General features: G+C 45.6%; 1 long non-coding RNA gene across 1 annotated transcript; it reads right to left on the bottom strand.

Moving 5' to 3' along the window:
- Window positions 1–4,195: 4,195 nt before the first annotated feature.
- On the bottom strand, window positions 4,196–5,699 carry LOC123114000 (uncharacterized). Its single transcript, XR_006456367.1, has 2 exons — window positions 4,898–5,699; window positions 4,196–4,822 (listed from the first exon to the last, which is right to left on the bottom strand). It is a non-coding gene; the product is annotated as an uncharacterized lncRNA (long non-coding RNA).
- Window positions 5,700–7,387: the final 1,688 nt, after the last annotated feature.

The following is a 7,387-nucleotide window of genomic DNA, read 5'->3' as shown; positions in this document are numbered from 1 at the left end:
CATTGAAGATTATTGGGCAATGAAAATGTTTGTTATGTATCGGGTCTGTTATATTTTAGCTCAGCATGCTCTATTTTGGGCATTTTCATATTCCTGGTTGGAGGATAAAAGTGACTGCCATAAATAATTTGTTTATCGAGATAGAGATAAAAAATTTAAAAGCCATGTGCTAATGTAATGTCATTAGTTATTGTTGTCTTTCTTAACATCAAATGCATTTTACCTTCGCCCCTTGGAAAATGCATATTACTTATCACGAATTGAGCATTAAAAATTATTGGGCAGTGAAAATGTTTGTTCTGTACCAGGTCAGTTACATTTTAGCTCAGCGTGCTACATGTTCCTATTTTGGGCATTTACATAATCTTGGTTGGAGGATAAAAGTGAACGCCACAAATAAATTATTTGCCAAGACAGAGATCAAAAATTTAAAAAAGTCATAAATAAATAGTTTATGTCTTATGGTTATGGGTCATTTATAGGGATTAGTTGGTAGAAACAAGAGATGCGGTTGGTTGTTTTGTGCTTATGATTCTAGAGATGACATATTTCTTAATGTCATTAGTTATTTTTGGCTTTCTGAACATCAAATGCATTTTACCTTCGCCCCTCAGAAAATGCATTTTACTTATCAGGACTTGAGCATTGAAGATTAGTGGGCGGTGAAAAGGTTTGTTTTGGATCAGGTCTGTTATATTTTAGCTCAGTGTGCTACATGTTTCTATTTTGACCATTTTCATACCCTTGGTTGGAGGATAAAAGTGATTGCCATCAATAGGTTGTTTACCGAGATAGAGATCAATTTTTTTAAAGCAATGTGCTGATGGTAATGTCATTAGTTACTGTTGCCTTTCTGAACATCAAATGCATTTTACCTTCGCCCCTTAAAAATGCATTTTACTTATCAGGACTTGAGCATTAAAGATTATTGGGCAGTGAAAATGTTTGTTCTGTATCGTGTCGGTTATATTTTAGCTCAGCGTGCTACATGTTTCTATTTTGGGCATTTTCATAATCTTGGTTGGAGGATAAAAGTGAACACCACAAATAAATTGTTTGTCAAGATGGAGATCAAAAATTAAAAGTGACATAAATAAATTGTTTATGTCGGGTCAGGGTCTTCTGTTTATGGGTCATTTAAGGATTAGGTGGAAGAAACAAGACGGATGTCGATGCGGTTGTTTCGTGTTTATGATTGTAGAGATGAGATATTGCTTAATGTCATTAGTTATTTTTGTCTTTAACATCAAATGCACTGTACCTTCACCACCAGAAAATGCATTTTACTTATCAGGATTTGAGCATTGATGATTATTGGGCAGTGAAAAGGTTTGTTCTTTATCATGTTTGTCATACTTTAGCTCAGCGTGCTACATGTTCCTATTTTGGGCATTTTCATACTCTTGGTTGGAGGATAAAAGTGACCGCAATAAATAAATATTTTTTTCCTCGTATATATATCGGGAAAAAATTAGTTGGGAGTAAAAAAAGGTTGTGACATAGATAAAAAAATAAATGTTTTTATTTTGGGCATTTTCACACTCGTGGTTGGAGGATAAAAATGACTGCCATAAATAAATAAATTGTTTCTCATGGTATATATATCAGGAAAAAATAGTAGGAGTTAAAAAAAGTATACATGTTCATATTTTGGGCATTTTCATACTCTTGGTTGGAGGATAAAAGTGACCGTCATAAATAAATAAATTGTTTCTCGTACATTATCAGAAAAAAAATAGGAGTTAAAAAAAGGCCGTGAGAGAGATAAAAAATTAAAAAAAGTCATGTGCTAATGTCTAGCACAGACTCCACAGGTACTTTGTCTCTTTTTTTATTGGTTGGCTCTGGCCTCGGTCCATTTTTCGGCTCTGGCTCTTTTTTTCGTGGGCTCTATAAAGAGCTTATTTTCTTTTTTTCTCGTGGGCTCTAATAAATTGTTTCTCGTACATATATTAGAAAAAATTAAGAGTTAAAAAAAGGCCGTGACAGAGATCAAAAATTAAAAAAAATGCATGCGCCGCCGTTCTGCCGGCCTGACGCCTCTCGCCGTGCGGCCGTCGAGATTGCAGCATGGTTGCCTGCGAAAATTCAGCTTCTGCCATTTGTAGCTCTTCGTCGGCTGGTTCCAACATGTGGGCGTCGTGGTTGTAGCACCCCCGCCGTCGCCGTCTCAGCTCGCCACCGAAACCGGCTTCCACCACCGTGTTCATCAAAAAGAGCTTCAACAATGAAAAAGGGGTTTCGCTGGTGTAGCAAAAACCAAAAACCGTCCCAGCAAAAATATATGACGGTTCTAGCAAAAATGTGCCCTCACCAAAGGTCACAAACAAAATAAATGTCGATGGTTCTAGCTCCGCTGCAGCTGGTTGTAACAAAACGGATTGCTGGTTCCAGCAGAAAAAAAACCTATGCAACAAAACACATAGCAGCCGTCGTCCGTCGCCGCCCCAGATCCTAGCATATGCAGCAAAATCAAAAATGCCGGATCCAACAAAAATCAAAAGCGGTTCCAGCAAAAATCCAGCCAAAGGTTGAAGCTTTACCAACAAAAATCTCCAGTATTAGGTTGAAGCAGAAAAATTACCGGTTTCAGAAAAATCGAAAGACCGTGGTAGCAATTTTTAGACTGCTTCCAAAAAAATCAAAACAAGATGGTAGCAAAAATTAGGATCGGTTCCAGCAAAAAAAGAATATAGTTGCTGCAAAAAAAACCCTACTTGTAACATCCCCAACCAGTGGTTCCAGCAAAAATCCAGCCGGGGGTTGAAGCTTTATCAATAAGAATTTTCACTGACAGGCACTAGACTGGCCGGTTCCAGCCAAGCACATGGTGGGGCGGGCGTGGGGGGGGGATGCACGGCGGAGCAGCAACAAACTCGTGCTCTCATGGCTGCAAGAGGAATGAAAGGAGAGAGAGAGGAGGAATCGAGCTTGAGAGGGCTTGCATGGTGAGAGGGATTTGATGAAGATAGATGCTGGTGTGGCCCAGGATAAAGTGGGGGAAAATATAGCGGTGTGGTGCGGCTGGGGATAAGGTGTGGTGGGGAAAGGGAGAGGTGCGGGCCCACGAGTCAGGTCGCGTGTCGCGAGCGAAACTCGGCCGGTGCCCCGGCGTAAAACGTTTCCCTTTCTATTTTGGGCATTTTCATACTCTTGGTTGGAGGATAAAAGTGACGGTCATAAATAAATAAATAAATTGTTTCTCGTATATATATTAGAAAAAAAACTGTAGGAGTTAAAAAAAAGGCTATGACAAAGATAGAAAATACATATTCATATTTTGGGCATTTTCACACTCCTGGTTGGAGGATAAAAATGACCGCCATAAGTAAATAAATTGTTTCTCATGGTATATATATCAGGAAAAAAATTATTAGGAGTTAAAAAAAGTATACATATTCATATTGTGGGCATTTTCATACTCTTGGTTGGAGGATAAAAGTGACCGTCATAAATAAATAAATTGTTTCTCGTACATATATCAGAAAAAAAATTAGGAGTTAAAATAAGGTCGTGACAGAGATAAAAAATTAAAAAAAGCCATGTGCTAATGTATAGCACAGACTCCACAGGTACTTTGCCTCTTTTTTTATTGGTTGGCTCTGGCCTCGTTCCATTTTTCGGCTCTAGCTCTTTTTCTTTTGTGGGCTCTATAAAGAGCCTTTTTTTCTTTTTTTTCTCGTGGGCTCTAATAAGGTGTTTTGGGCATTATCACACTCCTGGTTGGAGGATAAAAATGACTGCCATAAATAAATAAATTATTTCTCATGGTATATATATCAGGAAAAAAATTAGTATGAGTTAAAAAAATATACATATTCATATTGTAGGCATTTTCATACTCTTGGTTGGAGGATAAAAGTGACCGTCATAAATAAATAAATAAAAAATTAGGAGTTAAAATAAGGCTGTGACAGAGATTAAAAATTAAAAAAAGCCAGGTGCTTTGCCTCTTTTTTTATAGGTTGGGCTATGAAGCCTCTTTTTTTATTGGTTGGCTCTGGCCTCGGTCCATTTTCTGGCTCTGGCTCTTTTTCTTTTGTGGGCTCTATAAAGAGCCTCTTTTATTATTTTTTCTCATGGGCTCTAATAAAGGCCTCTTTTCTTTTTTCTCATGGGATAAAAGTGACCGTCATAAATAAATAAATAAAAAATTAGGAGTTAAAATAAGGCCGTGACAGAGATTAAAAATTAAAAAAAGCCATGTGCTTTGCCTCTTTTTTTATGGGTTGGGCTATGAAGCCTCTTTTTTTATTTGTTGGCTCTGGCCTAGGTCCATTTTTCGGCTCTGGCTCTTTTTCTTTTGCGGGCTCTATAAAGAGCCTCTTTTATTATTTTTTCTTTCCTTTTTTCGTGGGCTCTAAGGCCTCTTTCTCGGCTGGTTGTCCCCGTGGAGGTAATGCGATTGGAGGAAGGCACTATATAAGCTGGGCACAGCGTCCCACAGCAGGCGAGGTGGGACAATTTTTAAAGCATACAACCTGTGCGCTCGTCCGCATGGGCTGACTCGGCACGCACGCGCGCTGACACAGTATCCGGCCCACCAGAGGTTTCAAACGATCGAAAAAATAAATAAATGATGTTCGCTAATATAATACACGGTCCAGAGATCGAACGCCGGACCTTGCTGTATTATCCAGCCGTAATAAACCGTCACGTTTTCTTTGAGACAATGATGAGAACTACTCCTACTTAGTCATCACCTGTTCCTGCGACCTGCTAACAAAGCCACGACCACGACGATGCGTTCTCCAAAACTCTGGCCTCATGTCGACGTGCGTCACCGCCCACTCGCAGCATCGTCCACCTGCAGTCATCCGCTCTGTGCAGAAGCCATTAAGGTTAGACTTATACAGGGGGAACACACCGATTGCATTGATCAAGGTTAGATTTATACAAGTGGATGTCCAGCTCGACATGCTTGGTGCCGTGGTGGTGAACGAGATTGCTGCATAGGTACACGGCAGAGATGTTGTCGCAGTAGACCAGCATGGCAGCGTTGCAGTGGTGACCGCGCAGCAGAGCTTGCCGAGGAGTTGTCGAAGCCAGACACACTCGGCCCGGTGTTGGCCACGCTACGGTACTCTGCCTCCACGCTGGAGCGGGACGCCGTGGGCTGGCGCTTCGAGGACCACGAGACCAGCGCGTCGACGAGGAACCGGTAGCAATGCCATATTTTCAGAGGCATCTGGAGGTTATGGAACGGATAACATGTCGACGCGGGAGAGACACGAAGCAGGTGTGGGTGGGGATGAGCTGGTGCACGCAATCGGTGGCGAACACAAGGCTGCTGCTACGCACATCTGGTACCCGCAGGACTCCCTCCATTCCGGGCGAGGTGGGTGCACGGGACCAAGGACCGGACACAGCGCCCACGCAAAGATGCCAGGAAGCAACGCCGGGGGGTGACTAGCTCCAGCAGCGACGCCGGGGGGTGACTACCTCCAGCAGCGACGCACGCGGGCTGTGCCTGGGGTGCTAAGCAGGGTACCCAGCAGACTGCCGGATCCCCTCGTCTTCCCGGACGCTGCGGAAGGAGAAGATGCACCGCGGGCCACCGCCAACCGCCGACACTGCATTACCATGCCCTGAGCCGCCACCTACTCGCCCCGCACAGCCATAAGCCGCCCCGCACAGCCCATCATCGTAATACATACAGGGTTGAAAAAAAACTTTAATCTTTTATTAGGCAAAGTAAATCTTGTTTCTTCAGCATCGCTACATTTTATTTTGGAATGCTTAATATGAAACTGCAGCGCAAACAGCATTGTTGTTGAAAATAGTTCCTGGATGATGGTAAACATACCTTTTTCACGGTAAGCACATGAGCCCTTTCAGTACATGGCCGGTTCGTTGTTATAGTTCATTTCAAACGGCTGAAAGAGCAACTCGTTCTTGTCCTTTGACATTCAGAGAACGGTAGAAAGTTAGGGACTGTAGATAACAGAAGAATTGAATAGGATAATGCAAACAAATATTTAGATTACGTAGATGATGAAAGAAGACCTTCAGCATATCGTAAGCTTCGTTTTCGCCCTTTCCGGACTTCACTAGCATCCAAAGCATGTCTTGTACTGGATCCTGTTGTGACCTGTGAATTGTATAGGGAGTCAGCTCATTTTCTTATGGTTTGTTGTTCGAACTAGCTACAACAGTAATAAGCCCTTGCATCAGGATACTATTAGAAAATGAAAATGAAGTGACAAGGGCATTGATAAGTATTCATCACAGTAAAACACTAAACAAGAACTAAATTTAATGCATACATTGTTATGACCGGTTTGGTCTATACCCGAAAGAGGCCCACCGGGCATTAGTATTAGGGGCTTGACCCACAAGTTATCTTAGGCAAGTTATCTTAGGCTAAAGTTATAAATACTAGTTGTAAGACATCCTTTGAGATCAAGCAATAAAGATAGTTCTATCATATTGCCCGGCTCCAGAGGAGCCGGAAACCCTAGCCCCACCTTGCCCTAGCCGCCGCCGCCCTTCTTCTCCCTCGCGACGGCGCCAACACGCCGGAGCCGCCGCCCTCGCCCCCAACCCTCGCTGTTCTGCCCGTATAACCTACGGAGTAGAGCCGGTAGGAACCCTAGTCCTACCAATTTGGTATCAGGTACCCGGGTTTCGACCATGTCTTCGCCACCTCCAATTCCGCCACCGCCGCCACCACCGCCGCTGCCGCCAACTCCTCCACCGCCGCCGCTTCCGCGCCAGGCGTCACGGCCTCGCTCTCGGCAGGCGCCACGGCCTCGCTCTCGGCGCCGACCCTCCCGGCACCCGGCATCGCGCCGGGCCACGGGCGGCCACCAGCCCCCGTCCAACCTACGCCGCCGCCGTCACCCCCCCCCCCCCCGCAGCCGCAGCAGTTCACACCGGAGGCAATGGCCGGCGTCCTCAACGACCTCGTAGCCGCGGTTCAGGGCATCCACCTCTACCTGGCAAGTCCGTACAGGCCGCCTCCACCACTCCATCCCGCCATGGCTGCGGGTCAGCAGGCGTTGCCGTGGTACTCGGTACCGGGGGCCATCACCGGCGGCTACCCGGCGCTCCCCGCCCCGGCGGCCGCACCGCCGCCTTGGCCACAGTGGCCGCCGCAGCTCGTGACGGCAACCGCGCCACTCGCCGCCACCACAGGGCCGCAGTGGACCACCTGGACCGCGCCGGCTGCGCCGTCTCCCACCGCGCCATCCCTTCCAGCAGCCACGGAGCAGGGTCCTCCACCGCCCCATCCCAGCCCTAACCTGGGCCGGTCGTCGCCGAGCGGGCTTCCGATCCAGGAGGTCCGCTTTCCGTTGTCACCATCGCCACTCCCCGACTGGCTTCACAGACCGCCATCGGCCTACCCGGAGGCCCGTCCGCCGTCCGGTTTCCCGTTGCAGCCCGA

This window comes from Triticum aestivum, chromosome 1B (assembly GCF_018294505.1).
Source record: "Triticum aestivum cultivar Chinese Spring chromosome 1B, IWGSC CS RefSeq v2.1, whole genome shotgun sequence".
NCBI classification, from domain to species: Eukaryota; Viridiplantae; Streptophyta; class Magnoliopsida; order Poales; family Poaceae; genus Triticum; species Triticum aestivum.
The sequence above is the reverse complement of the archived record's forward strand: the minus strand, read 5'-3'. Positions and strand labels throughout refer to the sequence as shown.